The 27,451-nt window shown below is 38.0% G+C and overlaps 1 protein-coding gene and 1 long non-coding RNA gene across 4 annotated transcripts in view; one reads left to right on the top strand and one right to left on the bottom strand.

Moving 5' to 3' along the window:
- The window catches only part of LOC311091163, a 37,227-nt gene extending 26,213 nt beyond the window's left edge, over positions 1 to 11,014 (top strand). The window contains exons 3-4 of one of the 2 annotated variants that reach the window (XR_014608011.1): positions 6,879 to 7,010; positions 10,353 to 11,014. This is a non-coding gene — a long non-coding RNA (uncharacterized lncRNA). Of the gene's footprint in view, positions 1 to 6,878; positions 7,011 to 10,280 lie in introns of both variants that reach the window. The other variant, XR_014608012.1, reaches the window with a different exon arrangement.
- The window catches only part of rtn4rl1b (reticulon 4 receptor-like 1b), a 159,409-nt gene that overhangs the window by 80,752 nt on the left and 51,206 nt on the right, over positions 1 to 27,451 (bottom strand). The gene's annotated exons all lie outside the window — the stretch shown is intronic.

Genomic DNA, 27,451 nt, shown 5'->3' with positions numbered 1-27,451 from the left:
ATATAAAGACATGTTAGCTTTCGATGATGAATTGTCTAAAATATTAATGATTGTTCAGTGAAAATCTTGTAATAGTCACATTACCTCACTTTATTGAAAATAGTGGCATGGACATGATTCTAAACATCTAATTTTGTGTTCAACCGAAGAAAGAAAATCATTCTGGATTGGAACGACGTGAGGGTGGTTCTCAATTCCAGTCCTCGGGACCCGCTGCTCTGCACATTTTGTATGTCTCCCTTATTTAACACACCTGAACCAGATCATCACCTCATTAGGAGAGACATGAACTGAACTGAGTGTGTCAGATAAGAGAGACATACAAAATGTGCAGAGCAAGGGGTCCCGAGGACCACTGGAGTAAATGACAGAATTTTCATTTTCTTCATGTGCTCTGCATTTATTTAATTGATGTCTATAGGAGAAATATTTGTATGATTTGTGTTTTTTCTTTCAAATATGAACTAAAATTGACATTGGTATAAATAGTTTTTGAATCATTATACAGTACATGAGTCATCATGAGTGTAGATGCATGAATGGAGCAGAGATTATGGCTTTGTATACTCCTCATAAATATTCCTCTTGATATCAAGGGCATCTCTCATTTTATGTATCCTTGATGAGAGAGTGACATTATGAGCTGATGTTTTCTCAGTATACATTTAGTGAACATATATTTATATATAGCCTTCTTGACACATTCCCAGAACAATGGATGCAGAAAGCCATTTGAAATTAAAGGGCTCTTAACGAATCAATTAGCAAAATCTGCCTGTGATATAGCTGATAGAATGAAATGAGTGGGAGAGAGAGAAAGAAAAGAGGAGGAGAAGACCGAGGGTAGGAATGGTGATAAGGGAGAGCTGCCTCTCGTTTTCTTTCTCATTGCCTCACTCTAATTAGACAGGCAAGTGTGATCTGAATACTTACTGGAGAAAGAAAGAAAGCAGATATAGAGAAACATAGATGGAGAGGAGGGGTTTCACTCTACCTGAACCACACTACAACATGCAGGAAGATACAGAGACATCTTTATATTACAAAGGACGATGAATCTTAATAAGCAGCATATATTATGAAGAGGTACATTACTCTGATTTTTGAAGGATAAATACTTTGAAAGGCAACAACAGAATAACTTTTAAGGGCAACCATGTATCCCGTGTGCAAAACCTAAATCTTGCTGGCAGAAATCAAGACATGCACTGACTGACAATGGCAAAGTTTGTAAAGAGCCAAATTTATTCATTTATTTTAATGACAAAATCCACAAAAATGAAAGATGCCATCTTGATAGAGTGCCAAGTCAAAAATAAATAAATAAATAAATAAAAGGCAAGACTGAATATATGTGTGCCTATTTACATCTCATATTTTGTGTTGGGGCCCCACAGATTTGTATCACATCACTGGCAAATACTGCTTACTATTATGGACAAAAATAGTATGTTAAAAACTGTCTGCATTCTAGCTAGTAATATGTACACTCACCTAAAGGATTATTAGGAGCACATTACTGTTCAATTTCTCATTAATGCAATTATCTAATCAACCAATCACATGGCAGTTGCTTCAATGCATTTAGGGGTGTGGTCCTGGTCAAGACAATCTCCTGAACTCCAAACTGAATGTCAGAATGGGAAAGAAAGGTGATTTAAGCAATTTTGAGTGTGGCATGGTTGTTGGTGCCAGACGGGCCGGTCTGAGTATTTCACAATCTGCTCAGTTACTGGGATTTTCACGCACAACCATTTCTAGGGTTTACAAAGAATGGTGTGAAAAGGGAAAAACATCCAGTATGCGGCAGTCCTGTGGGCGAAAATGCCTTGTTGATGCTAGAGGTCAGAGGAGAATGGGCCGACTGATTCAAGCTGATAGAAGAGCAACTTTGACTGAAATAACCACTCGTTACAACCGAGGTATGCAGCAAAGCATTTGTGAAGCCACAACACACACAACCTTGAGGCGGATGGGCTACAACAGCAGAAGACCCCACCGGGTACCACTCATCTCCACTACAAATAGGAAAAAGAGGCTACAATTTGCACGAGCTCACCAAAATTGGACAGTTGAAGACTGGAAAAATGTTGCCTGGTCTGATGAGTCTCGATTTCTGTTGAGACATTCAGATGGTAGAGTCAGAATTTGGCGTAAACAGAATGAGAACATGGATCCATCATGCCTTGTTACCACTGTGCAGGCTGGTGGTGGTGGTGTAATGGTGTGGGGGATGTTTTCTTGGCACACTTTAGGCCCCTTAGTGCCAATTGGGCATTGTTTAAATGCCACGGCCTACCTGAGCATTGTTTCTGACCATGTCCATCCCTTTATGACCACCATGTACCCATCCTCTGATGGCTACTTCCAGCAGGATAATGCACCATGTCACAAAGCTCGAATCATTTCAAATTGGTTTCTTGAACATGACAATGAGTTCACTGTACTAAAATGGCCCCCACAGTCACCAGATCTCAACCCAATAGAGCATCTTTGGGATGTGGTGGAACGGGAGCTTCGTGCCCTGGATGTGCATCCCACAAATCTCCATCAACTGCAAGATGCTATCCTATCAATATGGGCCAACATTTCTAAAGAATGCTTTCAGCACCTTGTTGAATCAATGCCACGTAGAATTAAGGCAGTTCTGAAGGCGAAAGGGGGTCAAACACAGTATTAGTATGGTGTTCCTAATAATCCTTTAGGTGAGTGTATGTAGCTAGTGTCTAGGCAATCTAGCCATGTATGTCTTGCTAATAAAAATGTATACAAGTACAATTTATTAAGTAACTTTTGGCAGTACAATAAAATGAGTAAAAAAAAGATACTTGATAGCGTTAATTCGTCACCCTAGAAATGAAAGGAAAATCAGACCACAACCAGATCCACACAATCTGCTCTGCATGTATACTGCATATTTTTGCTAAATGTAAAAAGTCGGATATTGCATGCATACCAAAAACTTTGCACAGTATGCATACTTTATAGCATACTGGTACTAGTATGTAATATGGTAGTATGCAATACCTAGCATGATGCTAGTAGTCGTAGTATGTTAATATGCAATAACCAACATGATCACAGGTAGCGAATAGAGGAAAATAAGTCTACCTGAAGATAGCCATTATACAAGTGACAAGTGATTGTCTTTGAGTAAGTCTTTAAATTATTCATTCAAATTAATCATTAAAAACTCATTCAGGAACAAAACAAGTGAAACGTATCTATGAGTGAGTCATTGAATCAACAATTCAACCATTCCAAATACCGATTCAGGAATGAAACAAGTGACTGATTCTATGACTTTATTCCACTCATAATCCATTCCATTCAACCGATTCATCCAAAACACTGATTCATTCAATTACAGTCAAAACGGTCATATTTACTTCATTTAAGACGATGAACAGCACTTCATATACTGTATACATTTTTTATTTTTTACACAATATTCAAAGCTATAATAAATTGTAAATAAGCCATTTGTTGCCCTTGTACAATAGCCAAATAAAGAGCAAGCGTGACAGCACATATTTTGATTAATATATGTGCCAAAAGTTTACAAGTTGCATAGGAACCGTAAACAATAAAATGTCGTTTTCATTGCAACATGTCTCTTTCTGTTTAAATTGAAAATACTTTTAATACATTTAAAATTAGATTTATTAATTTGTTAGTGAACTCCCTCTCAGAGTTTTAAAGTTATCATCCTCTGATTTGAGCTAAAACTAAAAATTTGGTCAAATTTGTAGCTTGAACCGCAATGTGTTTTCTATGTCATTCGTCCTTTTTGTGATCAAAAAGGAGGGTGCAAGTAAAAATATAATAAAAATACAAATGTACTATTAAGAATAATAATGATGAAAGTGTGCTGTATAGATAAGGAATATGAAATGGCTTTAAAAAGCACGATTTGCAGACAGTCTCACTATATTCTTTGCCTGACCTTACCTTGGGAGGTTTGTCGCAACTTTGAGATTCAGACTGCGCTCTGTTTTGAAAAGAAGAATCCCCATGTCTCGCAGGCTCAATGTTAGCAATACAAGTGGCAGTCTTTTGTAGCCAGAGATGAAAGATTCATCAGACACAGATGGAAGAAGAAAAAAAGAAAGAAATTTCATCATTTATTGAAATCAGAATTAAGGTGAATGATTTTTCCTTTCTCTCTCTCTCTGTGCCCGAGCGCCACACATGAAAGTCAGAGGCAGAGTTTACGTTTATTTCTTATGAATGTAGCAGTGACCCATTTCCCTCAGTGTACCTGTTCAATGGCACCACTTCAGTGAGAAAAGTGATCAATTATTCAGCACTGTCAGAACAGAAAGGGAAAGTGGAAAGGGGTTTCAAATGAGTCATAATTACTGTGATTGTATTTTTCATCTAAAACTACCAGATGCTAATCTCTCTGCAGCGTTAAAGATCATGTTTTGATACATTTGGTAAGTTTTGGTTTGATTTCACATTGCTAAAGAACTTTACGTGACATACTTGCGTCCTGTCGTCATCATCTATGTGGGCTGCAACTTGACAATGATTGGTTTGTAAACGGACGTGCGTCTGACGTCAGCATGTTGTCAATTCGGCGGGTAACTTCGACAAGAATAAACGAACAGACGCATATCGTTGCCAATACTGTGATTATTACGGCATTACTACCTGCAGCACCAACTATACTCAAGGCTAGTTCAAATTCGCCAAAAATGTGCGAACATTTTATCGTCGCCAGCAGGAAAGGAGGAGAAGACTGCAAGCAATCCTGCGAGAACCACCGGAACTTCCTGTAAATGGTCTGAAAGTCCAAACCATACAGAAAATGCTTTCACACTAGAAATTAACCAAACCTTTGTTCAGTTTGATCTGGACCGAGACTACCTATTTTCGTCTGACCAAATTTCGCCTGTTTGGTCCGGACCGTGGTCCGAGGGAGGTTTCACACCTGTAATTTTGATTCGGATCAAACTGAAAAGTACGAAAATCCGGACCAAACAAGGTAAAGAACCTTAACCGTTAGAACCAGTCCTCCAATCCATTGCTGGTGCAGCACAAACATTTAACAATGTGCCTTATTAATGTTCAATGGCTTTATTTTTTCTGCTAAACTATGTTCAAATTCATTTCATGATCATGTTTCACTTAGAAAAGCCATTACATTATTCCAAGCCCAATCTGGCAGAAATGTCTGTGCTGTCTTGTCTTTTAATAGATCACAAATCTGAATTCAATCAGCTCTTCTCATTAGAGAATTTAGAAAGTAATTTTTAATTACTCTGAATTGTAGAATCATTTGGAAGTAGTTTGTCTTATAATTATAGATGTTAGGGATGCAATGTTGAACTTCTGGTAATATATCTATATGATGTGAGTTATATTACATAATATGTGTTCATGCAGTACAGTATTATAGATGCTTGACTGTAAATGCTATAAATGGCTACATTGCTTTATAACCCGAGATTCCGTGGTAACATATACTTTCCCTTACCGTACTTTGTTGTTTCAGTGCCAACAAAAAAATAAAAAAATAAAATTTGTGATTCAATAAGAACTATAGACTTTGCTTGAGGATAAAAAACATGGTATATATTATACTGTCTTCTGCAGATCTGCTCATAGCTAAATTGAACTCATTTCATAATTGATGAAATTTACACAGTTATTATACTGAATCAACACTGAACTGACTTGAGCTGAATAATAACACTATTGTCTTTTTAGAGCTGATTTATTACAGAATTTAAATGTGTCTCATATTTGATGAAGTTTGCAGTAATCATTATTTTCCTGTTTAATACTGTGAAGCTGCTTTGAAACAGTCTGCATTGTATAAAGCGCTATATAAAAAATGTGACGTGACTTATATATTGTGCCATTAGCGTTTACTCACAAGGGAAGATATTTATTGCTGGATGAAACTATGTTCTGTAGCCATAGCTCAATATAATAGGCTCTATTTATCATTAAGCACCCTCATTAGATAATATTATGAAATATTAGGGTGACAACAGTCTGCGTCTATGCATATATATTGCAATCTATAATGACACTTAAACAATATAAATGCTCCACATTTTCCACATTATGGACCTCTTAGAAAACTCATCATACTGGCATGATACTGTAACTATGCTCGCAAAAAAAAAAATCCAACAGCTACTGATTCTCGTGATTAAATTTCCTCGCGACTGGCCGCCACAGCAGGGTGGGTTGGCCCTGGATGGAATTGGAGATCAGAGGAGCGAGACCTCAATAATGGATCTCATCCATTTACAGCAAGTGATCGCAATTTTATTATTGTATCTAGAGTATACGGTGTGTTCTAACTGACCTTAAACTTTAGTATATTTCTTGTTCAGCAAATTTTCCATTGCAATAAAAGTTTACTAATTATCATCATTTTATTTTTGTTATTTATTGTATTAACACAACTGTATTCATTGTATTAACACAACTGTAAAAACAGTACGTTCTTTTATAATTAGCTAAATAAGGGCTGCCAATACTCAGAATAATGCACTCTCATTTTTTGTACTGTCTATTATTATTATTATTATTATTATTATTATTACCATTGTTATTTTATGAGTTATAATAGTAGTACAAATACTATTATTATTTACTTTATATTATATTATATTATATTATATACTTATTATATTATTTTATATACTTTATTATATATTATATTTATATTAAAAATATTTATATTTAAAGACTGTAGATATTTAAAAATGTTTATATCATTGCATGAATTAATGACTATTCAATGATAATTTGTCTTTGTATGATTTTGTCCCTCAACTGTTGTAAGTTTTGTTGTTGTTGTTTTGTTGTATCACAGTCATTCTTTGTTTTTTGTTTTGTTTTTGTTTTGTGAGAAGCAAAAGCACCAAAATAAATTTTGGGGGAAAAAAGAAGATAGTTGGGGTCCAGACAACATTGGACTGCACAACATTTCTCCGTTTGTGTTCCACAGAAGAAAGAAAGACATACAGGTTTAGAATGACATGAGGGTGAGTAAATGAATTTTTTCCCATTATTATCACCACACTGCTAATAATTAACTGGGATGACAAAAACAAAAACAGCAGCTAAACAAAGTCAGTAAACAGCACAATAATGCAATGCATTCTGTGTAATCTCAAACTCAAACAAATAAGCAATATGCATTTTTTAGAACAGATTTCATTAGATTAGCATTTAAGGAATATTTTTGGTCTAACATTTTTTTTTTTAAAGTAGATTCAAAGTAATTTGCATTTACTAATATCTGTGAATCAAAACTCCCAGTGTGCAAAATAAAATGTATCAGGTTTTTTGGGTTTTTTTTACAAAGAAATTAATAACTCAGAGGGAGCAGAGGGCATGATGGGTATTATGTGTATCTGGTGAAATCTGTTGTAGCTACAACCTTTGGCACTGGAGGGCACTTTGTCTTTGCAGTAGCATTTGTGTTGATTCGAGTGACCTTTGTTATAAATAACAATGCCTACCGAGATCTGGCATGGCCCACTGTTTATCTACGGTGTTCGGACCATGAGAGAAGCATCTGTGAAAAAGGCCAAATGTATCTAATGAGCTCTCGAGCTTGATAAGTGCAGACACTCGGCCCACATCGAAAATAACGAGGACTGGGGAACGCAAGTTGACAATGTTAAATGAGCAAGCAAACACAATCACTGAGTAAAACAAAGACAAATAAAGTGGCCTTAGAGAAGAATGCCACGTTGAGTGACTGTATGTGAAAAACGAGGACATGTGTGTTTTTGGATGGCAATGCAAAGGAGGTATGCAGTCATTTGTCCAGGACGTGATAAGATCATATTCCCCTGGAGCTCTGGCTCCACTCCACTTTTCTGTGTTGCCTGCGACAGCAATCGACGCAGAGGTGCTTTATTGTAACCCACCATTGTTTTAACTCATCCATCTGTTATCAATTAATTATCATCCATTTTGCTTAAGGACAGAGAGAAAATGAGATCAGGCTATGGCGGAGAGAGAGAGAGAGAGCGAGCTCTGGGGAACGCCGCAGTCAGGCGGTTTGAGAGGAATAAAATTAATGAAATAGTGTGTACATACTGGCTGTTTGAGAAGAATCAAATGCACTGTAAACCCGAATAAGTTGGAAAACCCCAAAAAAATTTAGGTAATCAGTTACATCAAAATGATTAAATTAAGAAATTCAAAGTTTAAGTAAGCAGAAGTGGTAGATTTGTATTTTGTACATTTTAATTGCTCTAAACTTGAGTAAGCTAATTCATTCACTTAACTTAAAATGATCATGTAATATCAGCTCAAATATTTTTAGTAGAGAAACCAGATAATTCAGTAAATGCTAACTTGCTAATTGGTGACAATGTTTTGATAGCATTAGCATAGCAATTGCTGAATGAGTATGACAATATAGAACATTAAACATAATCTGTTCTCAAACTATAAGCTCATGCTCCACTCCTCACCATGATGGAAACCCCCCCCAAAAAACCAACATAACAGAAACACTTCTAAATTAGCATAGCAAAACATTAAATGGTACTAAACCTCTTAATTGTAGAATTTACTCTCCCTTTCGAGTGTCATGGCAAAGCATGCAGGAAAATAGAAGTCCCAGCTCAGTTTCAGTTAAATTTAAGTTTGTCTAAATTAAAGGAAACAAGTTAATGCCACTCAAAACGATGAAATAATTCAGATTACTCAAAATGTGTCAGTTTTGTGAACTCAAAAGAAAAAGAAAGTTCTAAATACTCATAAAGGTTCATTTGATTGAACTAATTTGTTTAATTTAAGTTTACCCTACTCAAACCAAATACTTATTTTGAGCATTGGGGTTTACTGTGCATCCTGACAAGAAGGCAGACCTGCTCAAGTGTCTTTGACTCCTGTGTGTGTCTGTATACCAAGCGGGCAGTGGTATTGGGATGAAAATCATCTGTACTTAGAAAACACTAGTGGTATGCTTACCACCCACCAATAAAGAGAACAGAACTCCGAGGGTCACCGGGGGCCGATAGGAGGGCAATAACGACTAACATGCTCTGTGCCAACTGCCTGTGAGTCATACGCCAGACATTGAAGCCAGGAGGGAATGAGAGGGAGCAGAGCGAAATGACAGAGAAGAAAAGCACAACACGGGCGAAATGAGCCGGGTACTTGAGAGCAGGGCTGATTTAAATAGCATGGACTTTGATGAGATAGGCAGTACCTTGCTCTAGACACTATACCAGAGATTTTTACAGACAGCCAGAAAACAGACTTGATGCACTCAGTTCATGTTGGATGTATAGAAAGATTCTACTGTCATTGAAGCCAAAGACACTCAGAAAATCCAAAAATCCAGTACTTTGAAGAAAGTTCAGTATGTGTTTGCATGTGATAAAATGTAATTATTTAACTAATTAACTAATTGTGCTGTGCTCAAAAATGTTTACATTAAAAATGATTTTAATTTAAAATCATTTTGCAGACTTTTAAAACTTTATTTTAAAATAAAATAATAAAGTTTAAAAGTTTGGGGTTGGTAAATTTTATTTTATGTTTTTGAATGTATTTTTTATTTTATTTTATTTTTTTGCTTAATATTATCAATGTTGAAAATACTTGTGCTGCTTAGTATTTCTTTGGAAACCATGCTATTTTTTTCAGGATTATTCGATTAATAGAAAGTTCAAAAGAACAGCATTTAATTGAGATAGAAATCTTTTGTAACATAAATGTCTTGACTGTCAAGTTTGATCAATTTAATGCATCTTTGCTGAATAAAGGTATTAATATATATTTGTAACTTTTTTTAACAACAAACTTTTGAGTAGTGTATTTTCCTTAAAAACAACATTGCATTATTTGTGCATTGATGAAAATGGCAGTTTCTGAATTAAAATAAATGTTGATGTTTTTACGGGACATAAATTAAAATGTTTCGAAATAAAGATTTCTCGACTGATTTCTAGAATATTCAAGGTTTAAGGCAGAGATGGAATTTCTTGGAGCATTTAAAAAAAAAAAAACTGACACAAAACCCTTTAGACTCGTAGGCAATTAACTTGAGAATTAACCAAAGGCTTGGTTTCTAGATTCAGAAACCTTTCGTCAGAAACTTAGAGCTGCTGAAACATTTCTGGTGTGAGGAAAATGTTATTTTTTACTTGATTGCTATATAATGTTTGATATTTTTTCCTAAATCAAAACTTAACTTGTACTTTTAACTAGATTTTTAAAGGACTTTTCCTTTACATATTCTTGGATGTTCTTATTTGTCATAGACTCACAAGTGTGGTAATTTCTAGGGACCCCAGGATAACATGAGTACGCTCTCGTGACCTTTCGTGCAATGCTGTGTCCTTGTATGACTACATCAGGCAAACGAGGCAGAAGAAATGCCACCTGTGGCGAGCAGGATGAGGTTGAGGGCCGTGGGAGAGTGGCGCAAGGAATGGTGGCGTGATTACTGATGAGCGACACCCTCGCGACGCACTGGTCTCGTATCTCTCACGGAGGAGCGGAAGCATAAAAGGAGGAGCGACGACAGTGGAGATCGAGAGAGGCCAGGCCTGGATTTTATTTGATGATAATGTTTTATTTGATGTGACCGCAGTCATCCGTGAGGGGCTGCTGTCTTTTACTTTCGTTTTGTATTTGTTTTATTTTATGTCATTAAAGTCTTTAAATGTTCGCCGGTCCACACCTCCTTCTTCCCATAACAACGAACTGCGTTACGCCACCATTGACAATGCCTGCTCGGAATGCTACAGTATAGTGGGCCAATGACCTGTGCTTAGCACACTGACCTTGACATCTATAACAGACGGATTCCCTGAAGAGATAAACCCCACTCTTTGACCCCACTGGGAAATTTCCATATAACATCTGTAAAGACGAGACTGTATCATCACTGCCACTCCACTACCACCATAATCTATTGACCATGCAGGCACAGGAACGACAACAGAGAAATGCATTTATTTCCTTCCTTCCTTCCTTCCTTCCTTCCTTCCTTAGTGATGATCAACCAGTTTGCTTGCCATAATTTTATTCTCTTATATAAAAAATAAATACAAAAAAACAAAACAACAACAACAAAAAAGAGATGAAAAACACTAGCCTGACAAGCCAGACCCACATCAAGATGTTGGGTCTGGAAACGCACCATTGGCAGGGCTCAATCCGAGGGGCGGGATAAACGGTTGTCTTTCAAATTCCCTCTGCACTCAATAGGGATAGCGCTACAACCAACCAGAACGTTTTCCCACCAGCGGAGCTAGTTGATAGATTAAACTTTTGCCGTATCCGGTAGGCAAACAAATTTTCCTTTTTTAAGAATGACTTCAGTGCCATTCTTTGTTCTTTTCTCAAAGAAAAGCTTAAATCCAAGTCTTCCAGAGTCGCGACCAAAGCCGATTCGAAAGACCCATCTTCTTTGTTTTCAAGTAGCAGGGACCGTCGCAACTCTGCCGTCATTATGTTAAGCCCGCCCACCGCCTCTATACACGATGTGATTGGCCAGACTAGAGTTTGTTTTTTTCCAGCTTGCAAGCCAACAGAGAGTTGCTAGACGACCCTGGACCCCGAATACTTATTATATCTATTATAAGTAAATGGAAAACTAAATAAGACACATAAAAATTCACCTGTAAGCTAAATGCCAAACATAAATGTGCATACAGGTCCATTGGGCAGAGGACGGTGTATTACACCCAACACTATCTCACGGGAAAACGTACAAATTCTACGAGGTGGCTAATTCGTACGAATTCATACGACCTCACTCGTACGAATTAGTACGATTTTTGCAAAATCTTACATATTTAACGAATTGCCCAATTCGTATGAATTCATACGAATTACCTACCCCTGACCCCGCCCCTAAACCTACCCATCACGTGGGTTTAGACAAATCGTACAAATTCGTACGAGTGAGGTCGTACGAATTCGTACGAATTAGCCATCTTTTTATCATTCGTACGAATTCGTACGAATTGGTCGTGATTACACCACACTAACACTTTGGATTAGCAGTCTAAAATAGCACACTGGATCTGAATGTTCTGTCATTTTTTTTGTCCTTCTCCTAGAAGTGCCTGGAGGATGAGGGAGTAGGTACATGGAAAAAGTATTTAAGCATGACAGAGGACTGGGAATTGCTTAAAGCTGCAAAAATACTGCACTCAGAAACCCTTTTGCTCAGCACCTCTGTGTGAGTGCAAGTGTGTGTGTGAGTGCAAGTGCAAGTGCGTGTGCGCGTGTGTGTGTGTGTTTGTTTGTCTTAATTGACATGAGAAGAATTCATAAATATTTTTAACCATGTTTTAAATCTGCACATTTACATTTAGTCATCGCGTTTCCTTGAAGGGATGCTGCTGCATGGCTTTTTATGCAAACTTATCCCTTAATTATAGGGGTGCGCTATGCGACTACAAGGAGCTGGTTCAAGGGGTTATGCGAGTTTGCATAGTGTTGCAGGGCTGATTTAGATGCTAATGCTAAATAGCCAGGCTGCTGGATGCCTAATGAAATCTGAAATTCAAGAACATAAACTGCTGCATCATTGTCCATCTGTGATTGTCTTTCTTTTTCTCCAACTATTTTTGCTCTGTCATCCCATTTCCACCGAATGAAATTTCAAATAGACAATTCAAACGCTCACTGTCCGTCTTTGATTGCCTCTCCGACACGCTTCTTTTTCAATCCAGGTCTCTGTCAACGTGTCTGCCTCTCTCTGTTGCTCCCGTTCTCCAGTTTTTCCACTCTAAACACTGTATCTAATGGAAAAACAGATGGGTTATTTCTGTCTGAATATCCTGCTGGTCTTTTTAGTGTCTTGTAAGCACAATTAAAGCAATAAATGCTCATTGAGTGTCTCTACCTACATTTTTGCAAAGCTCCAAAAACATACCTATATGTACAATTCACTGCGGTTTCCATTTAAATAATACACCAACAATTTGTATTCCTTTTCATACAAATTCTGCCTGCTGCTACAAACTTGGTTATAGCAAAAAGTGTCATTTTCATATAGTTATGTTCATACAACTTGCTAAGTCAGTAATAGACAGCAATCAAAAGGTCCCACACCTGGCAATAGAGAGACAAACAGCAAGAAGATCTGCTTACAGATGCTTCCTTGAGTGGTTTTCCAAACCAAATCCATTTAAATGCCCAAATGGAGCAAAAATAAATAAATAAAAATAAACATTTAGAACCCAAATATTTTGGGCCCCAAACGGTTTTGGGGCATGAAATCCCCATGTTATCAACATTTTTGGGGGGGATGAAAAGGAATGGTTATCAAAGATCTTTATTTGATCATCACCCACATCAGAAGAACAAGTTTTTTTCTTTATTCTGGCCTGTTCTATTGATGGGGGAGTGAGACCACTTTACCAGTCGCACCAAAAATATTTATATTGACCACACATCAACAAGTTGAGACAGTAGATATGCATGACTGATTGCCTGAGGAAAAGGAGAGGGAATGGGGTGACGGGGACTCAGCTTGGGAGGCAGAGATAATATTGGGCCAGATGGAGTTCTGTGCTCTTTCTTTGAGATCTCCTCTTCAGATGTTTTATTGCTTTATTACAGTTATTACAGGTTAGGATTCTCGAGTTCAGACTTAGTAGAAGTCCGGTCTTAAGCCGGGTACACACTGTGAGATTTATTATCGTCCTTTACATTGTTGCTTGTCAGACTATACGAACATGATCCTCGTTGTAAGCCATGACACACTGCAAGATCTCAGTTGTCATAAATGTCAGACTGTACGACAGTCAGTGGTGGAAAGAGTACTAAATAATTGTACTTAAGTAAAAGTATTGCTACTTAAGTAATAATTTACTTGAGTACAAGTAGAAGTACTGAAAAATAATATGACTCAAGTAAGAGTAAATAAGTAGTTTGCTTAAAAACTACTCAAGTAACTACGTTACAAAGTACTTTAGTATTATTTTTCTATTTTTACCCAAAATGGGGAGATGATAGCGATATGGAGCGCTAAACACTCTCATGTCAATTCTGTTTCATTCATACTGGAAGCCCAGTACACACTGATTCATACCTCGCGCAGAAAGTCCACAAGTGAAATTCATAGATTCACTTATGACGTTTCAGGAAATGCCAATATGGATATAATAACATGCAAATAGAGACATTTGACTGAAGAAACATGAAGACAAACACATGATAGCAATATCTTAGGTATTTTCATAAGAATGATGTACGTCTTTAAAGGGATAGTTCACCAAAAAAGGAAAATTAGCCCCTGATTTATTCACCCTCAAGCCATCCTAGGTATATATGACATTCTTCTTTCAGATGAATACAATCAGAGTTATATTAAAAAATGTCCTGGCTCTTCCAAGCTTTATAATGGCAGTGAATGGCTAGAGAAAATTTGAAGCCCAAAAAAGTGCACCCATCCATGAAAAAAGTGCTCCACTTTTACTCCAGGGGGTTAATAAAGGCCTTCTGAAGTGAAGCCATGTGTTTGTGTAAGGAAAATACCCATATTTATAACTTTATAATCTAAAATAACTAGCTTCAGCGAGACGACCGACCATATGCATCGATTTACGGTGGAAGACTAACCCCTGACTCGACGCACAACGTATATATATTATAGAAGAGCTTCAGTTTGTTGCACAGCCCTATTTGTTTAAACCACAAGAGGCGTCTAAGCTTACGATACTCCTACATTCTACATCATACATGTGTCACAGGTTACTCTTGTGGCGCAAGTCAATTTGCTTAGTATGTGTACAATCATCTGGTGGAAGCTAGTTATTTTAGATTATAAAGTTATAAATATGGGTATTTTTTAAAAACCCATGGCTTCGCTTCTGAAGGCCTTTATTAACCCACTGGAGCAATGTGGAGTATTTTTATTTTTATTTTATCATGAATGGATGCACTTTTTTGGGTTTTAAATTTTTTCCAGCCATTCAACTTGGAGGAGCCAGGACATTTAATTATGTGTGAGTAAATCATGGGCTAATTTTCATTTTTGGGTGAACTAACCCATTAATGCAATGCTAATCAACATAGCCTGTATTATAGAATTTAATAAAATAATATATTCTCACACATGAAACCACAGAAGTAATTTCAAGTAATTTGATATTAAATATTAAAACATGATATTAAACTCATAAATTGTAGTTTTTGACGGTATGCTAAGCAAACATACTAGCTTTCCCTGTTGTCAAGAGAAAATGTTTTATTACTAATCTTTAAAAGTAAGTCCAGGTAAGATCATTTGAATGTTTTTATTTGAATAATTTCATATTTGAAAGCAAAGAAGGTTAAGTAAAAGGTCCGATAAAAAAGAGAGATGTAGTATGAATAAAAAAGTGCCAGTAAAAAAATAAAAAAAATAAGTGAGGTATGGTTAACGTTAAATTAAATGCTCTTTTTTTTCGTTCTACCGAAAATGTGCTGCTGGGAGCCTACTATTGCTGCATCTGATTGACAGACAAATCATGCGATCTTATTTCACTGTTGTTGAGGGTTTTTCAGCTTTGTACAAAGTTTGCTTCGTACATTTATTTTAACTGTATTGTTAAAGAGGGCGAGCTTTACCTTTCAGTTGAACTGTGTTAATGTTTTCAAGACACTTTACATTGTTCTTGCTCCGTCCAAGCAATAACGGTGTCCATGTTATGAGACGAGTTTTTTTTATTTACTTCAACTGCTCAATGCTCTGGTAATATCAATGGGATGACCCATTTCAGGAGTTGCCACAATTTCATTTTAAAATCAGAATATGAGCATAGCTCACTTATATTCAATAAAATATTGAAACGTTAGCAATACGGATTTTAAACACGAGCGCCAGTGATTGAATGTCAAAGCGCGGTTTGAACGCCCCGCCCCCCAGCTGAACTGGAAGTTTTGATTGGTTTTGCACCCGATCAGACCTGTCTGTTATTGGCTGAAACGCTTCAGAACTGTCTGTTATTGGCTGAAGCGCAGGGCTGAGGGCTCAGCCTCCACAGTCGTTTGAAAAGTGTTTGTGAAATGTAAGCTCGCTCTGTTGCTCCGTCGGCACCATAGACTGTAAAAAAATAGGTCGGTACTCTGTACTTTTGGTGAAAAATAAATGTAGCGAAGTTGAATACTTTATTTTAATTCTACTCAAGTAAAAGTAAAAGTACCACAATTTAATTATACTCAAGAAAGTAGAAAAAATCAAAAAATCTACTCAAGTACTGTAACGAAAGTATTTGTAATTAGTTACTTTCCACCACTGACGACAGTCAAGGCGCGTTAAAAACGGACGCACGTAAGAAAACTTGTCCGGAGTTTTACATCATCAATCAATGACACGTTCAGTGACAGTGAGCTGTATTACACGCGGGATTGAAATGGTGGCTACAAAGAAATCTCTAATGTTAATTTTGGTCACGGCTTGTCTTGTAAAACGAAGACAATTTGATGGCCGTCTTAGGAGAAGCCACACTGCAGGACTGTGAGTCAAATCTTCTGACACTGCCAGAATTTCGTTAAAATTTGATCGCAACTGTCATAAATCGGATGTCGGTGAACATGTCAAACTAACGTTCAAAGACTTAAGATTTTAGCCTAGGATCAGACAACGCATTCTCATCCTAGGGCGTCATATACTTACGCTTTTGACATTTTGTCTACATCCAACGCACATGGCACCCTTTAGCATCAATATGACACGCACAGAGGTTTGTTCGGTTATGGGTAGGTGTAGGTCTGGGGTAGGGTTAGGGTTAGACCGCTAGGAGGCGCCTTCTGGCCCATATCTATCTGCGTCTCATATTGACGCTAAAGGGTGCCATGTGCGTTGAATGTAGACGAAATGTCAAAAGCGTCAGTATATGACGCCTTGGGATGAGATCGGGCTGGATCAGAGGATTCCTTTAGGATTTGCAAAATTTGTGTCAGACAGCCAAATCGCGGCCAAAATCGCACAGTGTGCACCCGGCTTTACACTTTTGTTTGTACCGTGAAACACAAGTCACAATTAAAGAACTCAAAGACTTGTAGAAGCAAGCTAAAATGGCATGTTGCTTTAGCAAATGTGTTTTTATCTCACATTTGCTTTTGTTAACACTATCGGTTAGGTTTAGAGTAGGGTTAAGTGTAGGTGAATGTTGTTTCAAATGCAATAGTGCATTAACTTTTTAGTGCCACTCACCAGACATTTAATTTCTGCCCTGCTGTGAAACATACAGTACAACAGGCAACACTGCAGGCTCATTCACATTTATGTGTTTTAGATAAAGCTGAACGCGCCACTGACTGGAAATTTCACTTTGAATTAAAGTGGACATGACCTTATCATGTCATGATTTGGCCGGTGGCGTGATTGATACCTGTGTGACGCACCGGTCTCGTATCTCTCACGGAGGAGCGGAAGCATAAAGGAGGAGCGACGACAGTGAAGATCGAGAGAGGACAGGCCTGGACTTGTGTTTTGTTTGTTTTATTATATGTGACGGCAGTCGTCCGTGAGGGGCTGCTGTCTTTTACTTTCGTTTTGTTGTTTGTTTATTTTATTGTTGTTGAATGTTCGCCGGTTCCCGCTTCCTTCTCCCCACAACATCTAACCTCATTAAAATACCTATACTGTACCTTATACAGTCCTCCAAGCATTCCTATTCCCCATCCACTAATCTGTCTCCTCCTTCATCTATACCTATCAACAGCATTAACCTTTTCACAGAAAGACCATACAGCTCTGGGTACCTTTGAAGTGCTCAGCTCTTGGAAAAGATGCTTCAAGGAAACTTCCAAGGGCCTCTCTCAACCCATCACACAACAAGTCCATTAGAGGCTAGGGATGATGGGAGATGCGATCTCTTCTTTAGATGAACCTGTCTCCCTAAGGCTTTCTTAAAAGAACTTTACACTCCAAGAGCCTTCACACATCAGTGAGCGCGCCGAGTGAGTGTACTTGTGCGGGGGCGCGAGTTTATGATCATTACATAGTGTATTGCATGTGGGAGGCCTTTTAGCGGAGCTCGCAGTTAGTAGAGAATACCGTGCCATTTATCTCACTTAGCCGGGACATGTGATGCGAGTCCAGCTGTGGCGTCTACGCTCATCCGACAACACTGTCAAAACCATGCACAGGACCACACACAATCTGCAAAGGTTGCCTGCTAACATCATTACAACATACTCTGGGCTTTTGCTGGGCATATTAGCCCGTTTCACTGAGGCCAGGCTACACCGTCTTGCTGTTTAAGCAGGCTCTAAATATAGAAGTGGAAGTGGAGCAAAGCCTCCGGTCAGAGGGGTAGGAGGGCTGGACCGGGTCCAGCGTTAAAGCGATGGGAGACTCTTAGCCTCACTAATGCCTGCTCCCTTTAGAAAGTCTGTACAGACATAATACTGCCTACAATTAGCCTGAAGACATTTGCACTCAGCATTAAGACGGTGCTTTAGGGTGAATATGACCAAGTGATGCATCCAGCATCCAAAGGAGCCAATGAGTCATGTCGGACACAACATAGTACAGTATTTAAGATCCATTGTGTTTATATGGGTTTCAGAGTCAACCCATGAAGTCCTCTATGTTTTATAGCCCAATTAAATACATTTAACTCATTTCTTTATCGATCGCTTCTTCCATTATGAGACAAATTCAATATACAATGCCATCTAAAAGACTGGAAACCCTAGGCAAAATGAGGTTTTGGACACTATCTGGACTGGTCTTCAGTGAAAATTGCAAATTATAAATTTTATTAAAACATTTGATATAAAGAAATGAATTCCTTCAGAAACATTTCTTATTATTATCAATGTTGAAAACAGTTGTGCTGCTTAATATTTTTGTGGAAACTTTGATACTTTTTTCCAGGATTCTTTGATGACTGGAAAGTTTCAAAGAACAGCATTTATTTGTAATAAACACGTAACATAAATGTCTCAACTGGCCCTTATGATCAATTTAATGCATCCTTGCTGAATAAAAGTTCCTATGTGGGCCATGAAGCAGCTCACTATGTTTCAGAATGCAGTAAATGAATGTAAACCACAACTCACCAATAGTCCAGTAGTCAGTTGAACACTAGTGACTAAGAGAGGACTATGCATGCTACTATTCTCAGTGTGTGTCTGACAGCATTAAGGAGGGTGCTCCCATGTGCTCTATACTGCTGGCTCTGCAGCTGTCTGCTGCTGGAGTCCTCATTACCTCCCTTTATTATCAGAAAGATTGAACTTCCAAAATCCGCTCTCCAGATAACTCAGGAAACAAATAAAGAGAGGAGCACAATACAGCTTTCAGCTGCCAAGCATTACACAGGTGGCACGCTACACTCTATCTGTTGATCTGTCTGTGTCTTCATGGCTTTAGCCACTGTTGTCTCTCTCACTTTCTCTCTCTCTATTCCGCCAGCCTCTCTGCTAGCTCCCGCCATCATTTTTCTGCACTTATCTCCTGCTTTCAGGCAGGCAGATGCGACAGGGTGTCACAACACATATGGTTCTTTCTACCCACTATCTCACTATCTCAGGTGTGCATATACTGGCTAGCATATACATCGATGAGTTTGAGCATATGAGGATGCAGACTGCAAATTATCTACATGACTGTATGTTTGTCAGCTGTAAGTTTATGCTACATTTATTTACGATCTCTGTGCTAGTACTTTTAAAGGGATATAAAGCCATAAATGTATATTCTGTCACAATTATTTATTTTCAAGTTGTTCCAAACCTGTATGACTTTCTTTCTACTGTTGAACACAAAATATGGGTCCAGAAAGCAGTGCACCCCATTGATTTTCATTGTATGTGTTTTGTTTTTCACAAAGGAAGTAACATCATACAGGTTTAGAATGAATGATGACAGATTTTTCAAAATAAAATTCCTATTCCTTAAAAATACTGCTAATTTTTAGAGGCAAAAATCAACATAATAAAGTAGTCAACAAATAGATTTGAAAGGGTTCATTTAGAGAGTCCTCCATCAAGATGAGTGGCTAGAAGATAAAAGTATGTTGATTATGTTGCCGGTGGAACGTAGCCAGACTGGAGCAGTGCCAGCCTGCCCTTTGAGAGAAGGGTCATGTTTCTAGCTGAAACATAAACACACAGCAAAGATACACGTTCACATCTGAACAGACTGTTTACAGTTTGCACTTCTGGAACGGACTGTTCACGTGAAGAATTCTTCTGATGCATGCTATCAATGTCCTCATTTGCTTACAATATTTTGTCTGTCGGCTCTCCAATAAGTATATTTGGCATGCGCAAGGTTGATAATGAGCACATCTGGATCCATATTACATTCTCTCCTCATTAGGAGTGTACTACATCGCACAAGCTTAAGCAACACAAGTGTGTGTATTATCTTCATTCAATGGGACTGTGTGGCACTGTTTATTTGTACATTCTCCAGGGGATTTTCACAGTTGTTGGTGCAGTGTTGGTGCTCCAATCTAGTTTGTAATCGGTGTGAAAGCAATCAGATATAATTTGTAAAAGTGAACCACTACTGATGACTAATTTATGATAATATTAATTGCTGCTTGTCTCTGCAGAAATTGCTTCGGACTGGCAGCTTGTATTTTTTTTTTTTTTTTTTTTTGCATCATTTGCAATGCAACCACTGCAGATGGATGCACGCGCTGTTGTTTTGTGCATTCTTTTCAGAAGAAATGGTCTGAAATGTTTAGCAGAACACGGATGACCAAAAGAATATTAGGCGGGTGGTCATAATGTCTTGACTTATTTGCGTAGTGTGTGTGTGTATATATATGTTAAACTGATTTGAGGAAATTAATTGAACTTGTGCTGTTTTTTATTCCTGGCCACATTAAAATCAATGCAATATTTAAGATGTACTGTATATTGCCCAGCCATAGTTAGCAACAGATTCAGATTTAGCCACAGTTGTAGGAAGCAGCTGTGAGAACTCATGGTGGTACTTACTGTTGATGCAAATGTCATGGATTGAATCCAAATAACACATTGTGATAAGTGACCTGCGGAGGTGGAATTGAATTCAAGTTCGGATCAAGCAATCAAATTGAGTGTGAAAACAGCCTAAAAGCCTGTGATTCTCTCTGCTTTAGGGTCAATGACGAATACTGCTTTGGTTAAAACTGATTAATCACAGTCAGTTCCCACCTGCTTTTGCCATGCTTGACATTTCAGAAATTGCAGCCCTCCACCACGATGTAATTCATGATGAATGGCAACATAAAATACTCAATGACATATTGTTTTTTACTCTCCTTTTTTCAAATTTCTCTGCTCTTATCTTGCCATAATCATTTTGCCATAATGGAAATTATGCAAAACATTAAAGTAATTACAATTTATTATGCTAAATTTCTTTTGCACTTCTAAAAACAGGATGCCGGAGACTATGCCGACAGTGTTTTTAAGTTGATTTGAACATTAGACCTCTGCTGAATGCTAAAACATCACACCATTAGCGAGTGCTAAAGCGCAAGCCCACTAGTGACCACTAAAACTCTAGACCTGTGATGAGTACTAAAACGGCAGAACATTAGACTACTGCTGAGCAATAAAACATCAGACCTCTAGTAGGTACTAAAATATTAGAGCTCTAATGAACTCTAAAACATTAGACCTCTAGCAAGCACTAAAACATTAATCCACTAGTGTGTACTGCAACATCAAGCCCTAGTGAGTTGTAATGCATGCAGCCACTTTAGAAGCACTGACCACTGGGTGTTACTAAATGCGATAGCTGGGCCTGCTGTGTTTGTGTACCTCTGTTCTGGGAACAATGCGTCCTTATTTCCCTGAAGGACACAGGGAATGTGGGCTGCATAACCCCTCAAGGGCTCATTGATTGATTGTTTGTGGTGGGGCATGACCCTCAACAAAGGCAAGAGGACCTTCCAGCACACGTGTATACACAGAACAGGATTTTCTGAATGCATAGGCACAAGTAGCATACAGAATCCTGTCAAGCCGTTTGCGAATCCCTGATGAATAGTGGCTTTGACTTTGAAAATACAATCACATCTTGCTCATCTGAGCAGGAGAAACAAGGCCTGAAAAGGAGGGAGAATCTGTGTAGGTCTAGTGACAACATGCAACATGGAATTATATGAGCGAGCTGTCCTTGAGCTTTTATGAATATTTATCTGTCAGCTTTGCATAAAAAAATCATACTTTCACTGCACGCATGTCCCCTGTGTTTTCTTAATGTCTGTTATTTCTACGTTTATGACACGACTCTTTGGAATACGACTCTCTCTACATATACCTATGTTTTTGAACTTATACCTAACTTTTGAACAGGATGAAGATGTCAAAGTTTCTTATTTTGTTTAAATGTCAAATTTTTTCCATTTAGTACTGTCTTTTGGAAGCAACAGAAGATACATTACGTGCTTCCCGGAAGACAAATTAAGTACAATTTACCTTGATCTTCAAATTCAAAAAGTTTCCTGTATCACTTTATGTAAGCATATTTTATGTAAAATATCTTCTTCAGTACAGGACTAAATAAAAAATAACATGCATTTTGTATGATCCCTCTAATTTTGTTAAACTTTTTCTGCAAGGTGTATGCAAACTTTTGAGCATGACTGTATATATATATGCATATTATTACGTTTTGTACTAGCGCTTATTCTCACATATTTCAACATAAATCATTATTTCTTTTTACTTATTTAGTAAGTAGCTGTCTTTTAAGTAAAATAATGTGCAGACAGCCTGACGTTATTAAAATATTTGTTTGTTTTTTACAATGATGACTCTTTATCACATTCATACTATTTATCAGTGTCTTCAAAGCTTTGCTCAGTTCTTGTTTGTGCATGTTAGGGTTAGGGTGAGAAAGACTCTGTATTTCTCTGTAGGTCATGTTGATGTGTGTGGTCGTTGTGCATGTCCCATGAACATCTCTGTTTCCAGGTTACATCCTAATCAGTCTAAGGCTGGGTGAAAAAGTACTTAGCATCACTGTCGACGCACAGACCACCACATGACTACACACACACACACACTCTGCAGGTGAGGGCAGGTGCAGTAGGGGACGAAAGGAGACACTGGAGGAACAGACAACCACCAAGCAGCTGTTAGACTCTGCCAGCCTGCAGCCGATTATTTATTGCAGGGTTGGCTGGGAGCTCAGCATGGTGTCTGCAAACTGGGTCAACCTCTCTCTTTCCTTCTCTGCCTCGCTTCTTTCTCTCTCTCGTCTTCACATTTAGTTTCGTTTTGCATACCGCCTCTGTTTATATCCTAGTTCTTTGCCTGTTGTTGATAATCAATATGTTTATGTTTAATTTATGCTTTTTCTTGGCCTAGTACTAATCTGCCTGAGAGCAAGCATCTGCACAAGCCTCTGTATGAAAACATGGATCCTGCCAATTGATCCGCCCATCTCTTTCTCTTTATCTTTATGAAGTACAAAATAATTAATATACATGTAGCCAGAGCGACAGAAAGAGAAGTTGCAACTCCACTAATAATCAGCAGGTCGCACTAGCCCAGGCACCCCATGTGCTTCATTAGTAGCCATTCGCTGTGATTCAAGAATCACATTTAGCATAATAAACATGGCGGGCCTCTCTAGAGTCCACATCCACTCGCGCTAACAGACGGGTTCCTGCTGAGAACTCTCGCTCAAAGGCGTTTTTCTTTCTCTAGGCTCCCTGGATGGCGCTGAAAGCTAGAGCTCGTGAGAGAAGAATGCGACACGAGAACCAATGCGGATAGAAAGCATCAAGGTGTGTTTTGTCCCTAAACCTCAGAGAGCACTTGCTGCTCTGGCACATCTATGATTTCCACAGCTGACTACAGTCTGTGCTGAGTCCAGCTCTGACTCTGAATGAGGCAGCACAATCCTTCTCAAACCTCTGACTCTAATCACAGTCATATGGACCCTTTTCGCCCTCTCTGCCGCCCTATAAGTGCATTAGAAATATTCTAGATTTAATACAAATTAAATTCAACTGAAAGCATTTGTGGCATAATGTTGATTATCACACACACACACACACACCCAATGGACCTTATTTGCTTTTTAAAAAAGGCAAAAATCAAAGATATGGGTTAGGGTTATTTATAATGGAAGCGAATGGGGCCCATTTTTCAAGTATTTAAAAGCAGAAATGTGCACAGGAAAGGTTAGTAGGTTATTTTTTTCACACTAAAATCATGTTAAAATCATGTGCTAATACTTTTAAAGGGATAGTTCAGAAATAAATGAAATTTCAGTCATAATTTACTCACCCTTATGCTGTTCCAAAACTTTATGACTTTTTTTATTCTGTACAACACAAAATACGATTTTGAATGTTTCAGCTGTTTTTGTCCTTGAAATGAAAGTCCATTAAATTTGCATTGTATGGAAAAAAGAAAGAAAAGGCTTAGCAAAGTTAGCCATTCTGCTAACTTCTGCTAAAATAATCCTCAGTCCAAAATCCCAGCTTTGAATATAAACTACTGTAAGCAATGTTTGCTGTTTTGCTATAACTTCTTCTAGAAAAAGACAAAGAATATGCTAAAAAAATATGCAAATGAACTATGATGCTAATATAGTAAGAATGTTTTTGTGTTTGATTAGCATTTTAATTACCATTGTTTTACTACAAAAATAGCGATGTTAAAATATAGTTACTGAAGTAAAACAATTTCAGACTTCCTTTAGCTTAAAACTCCACCCTCAAAAGGTATTTCAGCAAATCGTAAGAAACATGAACACGAAAATTGATTGACAGGCAGAAAGTGCCTCTAACTTCCAAAGAGGTTAGGACCAAACCTCTAACTCTCCAAACTAATTAAGGGATAGTTCTCTCTCACACACACACACACACAAAAAACCATTATGTCAGGGGTAGGGTTAGTGTAAGTGTATAGACTGTACAGTTTGTGTAATATAAAAACCATTCCATCTATGCAGAAAATAATACAGGTTAGGAGTGACATGAGGGTGAGTAAATGATGATAGAATTTTCATTTTTGGTTAAACCAATCATTTAAGAGTCCTTTAGTCATTTGTGAGATTCAGATATGCTCAGTGTAATTCATTACATCTTGATAACATTGTAGAATTCACAAAATTGCATGCAGAGATGTTGTCACTGCATCTCTACACACATACTTGTACACTCACACAATTACACTGCCTCCCTCTGTTACTCACACACTCCGTTGTAGTAGGAGTCAGTGAACGAGAGAAGTGAAAGTGAACCGCACAGCTGGGGACTCTCTCTACGGGGGACTGCTACCAATTAATGTGGGGCCTCCATGCTCTGAGAAGCTGTGGTGTACAAAGACAAAGCGGCGTGTTTGTAATCTGGCCCAGTGTCTGGTGGCCAGACCATTCTCATCAATCCTCCTTGCAGCAGGAGGCCAGGGAGCGCATGGAGAGCCAGGCACGCGCAGGGTCAGCCCATCAGCTCTCTACTTTCTAGCCCTGCCCCACAACACTCTCCCAACACCCTTGTTTTGTTCCTAAATGCCAGTAGTCATCTAGCTCTCTCCACTGTCCGAATAGTGACCTTTAAGTGTGTTTGAAGACAGATACTAAACTCACACTGTACAATAACTACCATACAGTCCGTAAATTATAGTTTTAAACCTGCTGCACCCAACAAATACTATTTAGTGTTATATGAGCATCTAACTGATACTTTCACTGCAGCTGCCACTGTGAATTCTGGCCAATTTGATTGCTCGGGTGCTTGAGTCCTTGGGCGAGACGGTGGGTGATTGGATCGAGTTCTATCTGCTACTGTTTACCTTATTTACCTCTACAAGGTTCATAGGATTACCTTAAGTGTATATACTACTCTTATCTAATCATGTACTAAAGAATTTGCACAAATTGGGGTATATAATGTACAAAGTTGTCCCTTTAAGGGTACTGCTCCAGTGACAAGTTGTTGTTCCCTTTTTCAGTGTAGCATTTTTCACCACACCATGTTTTAGGAGTGCCTGTCAAGTTAAAAATAGTTAAACTTTTAAAGACCCCTGCATTCTGTTGCACTCCACTCCATCAGTTGTGCTCCATCTAGATGTTTTTTTTTTTTTTCTAAAAATGCATCTTCTGTGTTTTCAAAGAGAGTGTTGAGTGCTGTTGCTGCCCCAGACTGAAAGTCCCTGAGTACAACTGTTTGTGCCCTACAAAAATACCAACACTGAGTATTTTGATTAAGTTTTCAACAGTGTTCACACCAAATTTTCTCTAAATCTATAGCTCAGCCAAACCTGTGCATTGCAGGACAGATAATAGTTTAAAGCTTTTACATTTGGTTTGATTGATTGCTGTTCCTGCTGTGAATGTATTGCAAGAGATACAAAGAATGCAAGATGCTCTCCAATGGCTATTTATTCTGAGACAAACAGGTATGAGAAATGCATCAAATAATGAGTGTCACAATTGTTGATTTAAAAATCTTGCTTTCCCCTGTTGTTTAATTTCATGGAAACAGACACCAGTGATTTTGCCAAGAGATCTCTTATTTTTTTAATTATATAAGACATAGGGGAGAAGAGGCAGTGGACCAATACAAAAGTCCTCATGCTAGTTTCTCATCATCTTCTCTGCCTTTCGGACAAAGAGCTCAGTTCTTATATGGTGACCAGGAAAAAAACTACATCACTATAGCAACACATACATTCAGCAGAGGAACATATGGTTTCCATTAATGTTGGAATGTATAGCCTTATGCTATGCTTGTATAAACACTGAATATACATTACAGTCTCTCCAGCACACACTCAAAGTCCACCAAAGTCTCTCTTCCCCCACATCTTCACAAAATACAATGAGTACAAATGATTATAAATGTATATAAAAAGTATAAAAGAGATACATAGTACTACTGATTATGAATATTAATAAAAAGTAATAATAATACTAAAAACAACATTAAATGGTGAAATTTGAGTCTTCACCATCACCAATAGCAGCAATAGCAGTTTACTTCTGAGATTCAGGACAGGTTCCGTTTGTATCAAATGCAAATCGTACCTGTAACTCATTATTAAATTAAAAGTGAAGTGTTTTGAAGTGATAAAATCACATAATTAGTGTGTTTTGATTGCTAAATCATTGTTGTCACTTCCAACTGCTTGGAAAATCGTTTCCCTTCCCTGCTGCTACGCTGACAGTACAATACCGGTTTTACTGTACTATACCAGGAAACATTAGCATAACATTTTATGTCTGGATCTATTTTTTATCTCATCACTTTCTTTGGTGTCCTTGTATGTAGCCAGTCAAGGAGGTAGAGGCTAGATTGTGAGATACGTAATTTGGTTCCCATATAGATACAGAAAGCCAAGATATATAGCGAGAGGGTTCAGTGATGAGAAGTGGACATTGGTTCCTTCCCTATTCAACTGGCTGTGTAAATCTTCCCTCAGCTTATCTTCATCAAACTCCTCTCTGACATTTGCTCACTGCATGGCTGTGGCCCACTCTAATAGCTTTAAAGAAAGAGCTTGTCCATCTGTCATTTTTTCATCTCTCTCTTCTCCC

The sequence above is a fragment of the Abramis brama genome (assembly GCF_963993115.1).
Source record: "Abramis brama genome assembly, chromosome: 10".
In the NCBI taxonomy this organism is placed as follows: domain Eukaryota; kingdom Metazoa; phylum Chordata; class Actinopteri; order Cypriniformes; family Leuciscidae; genus Abramis; species Abramis brama.
The sequence above is the reverse complement of the archived record's forward strand: the minus strand, read 5'-3'. Positions and strand labels throughout refer to the sequence as shown.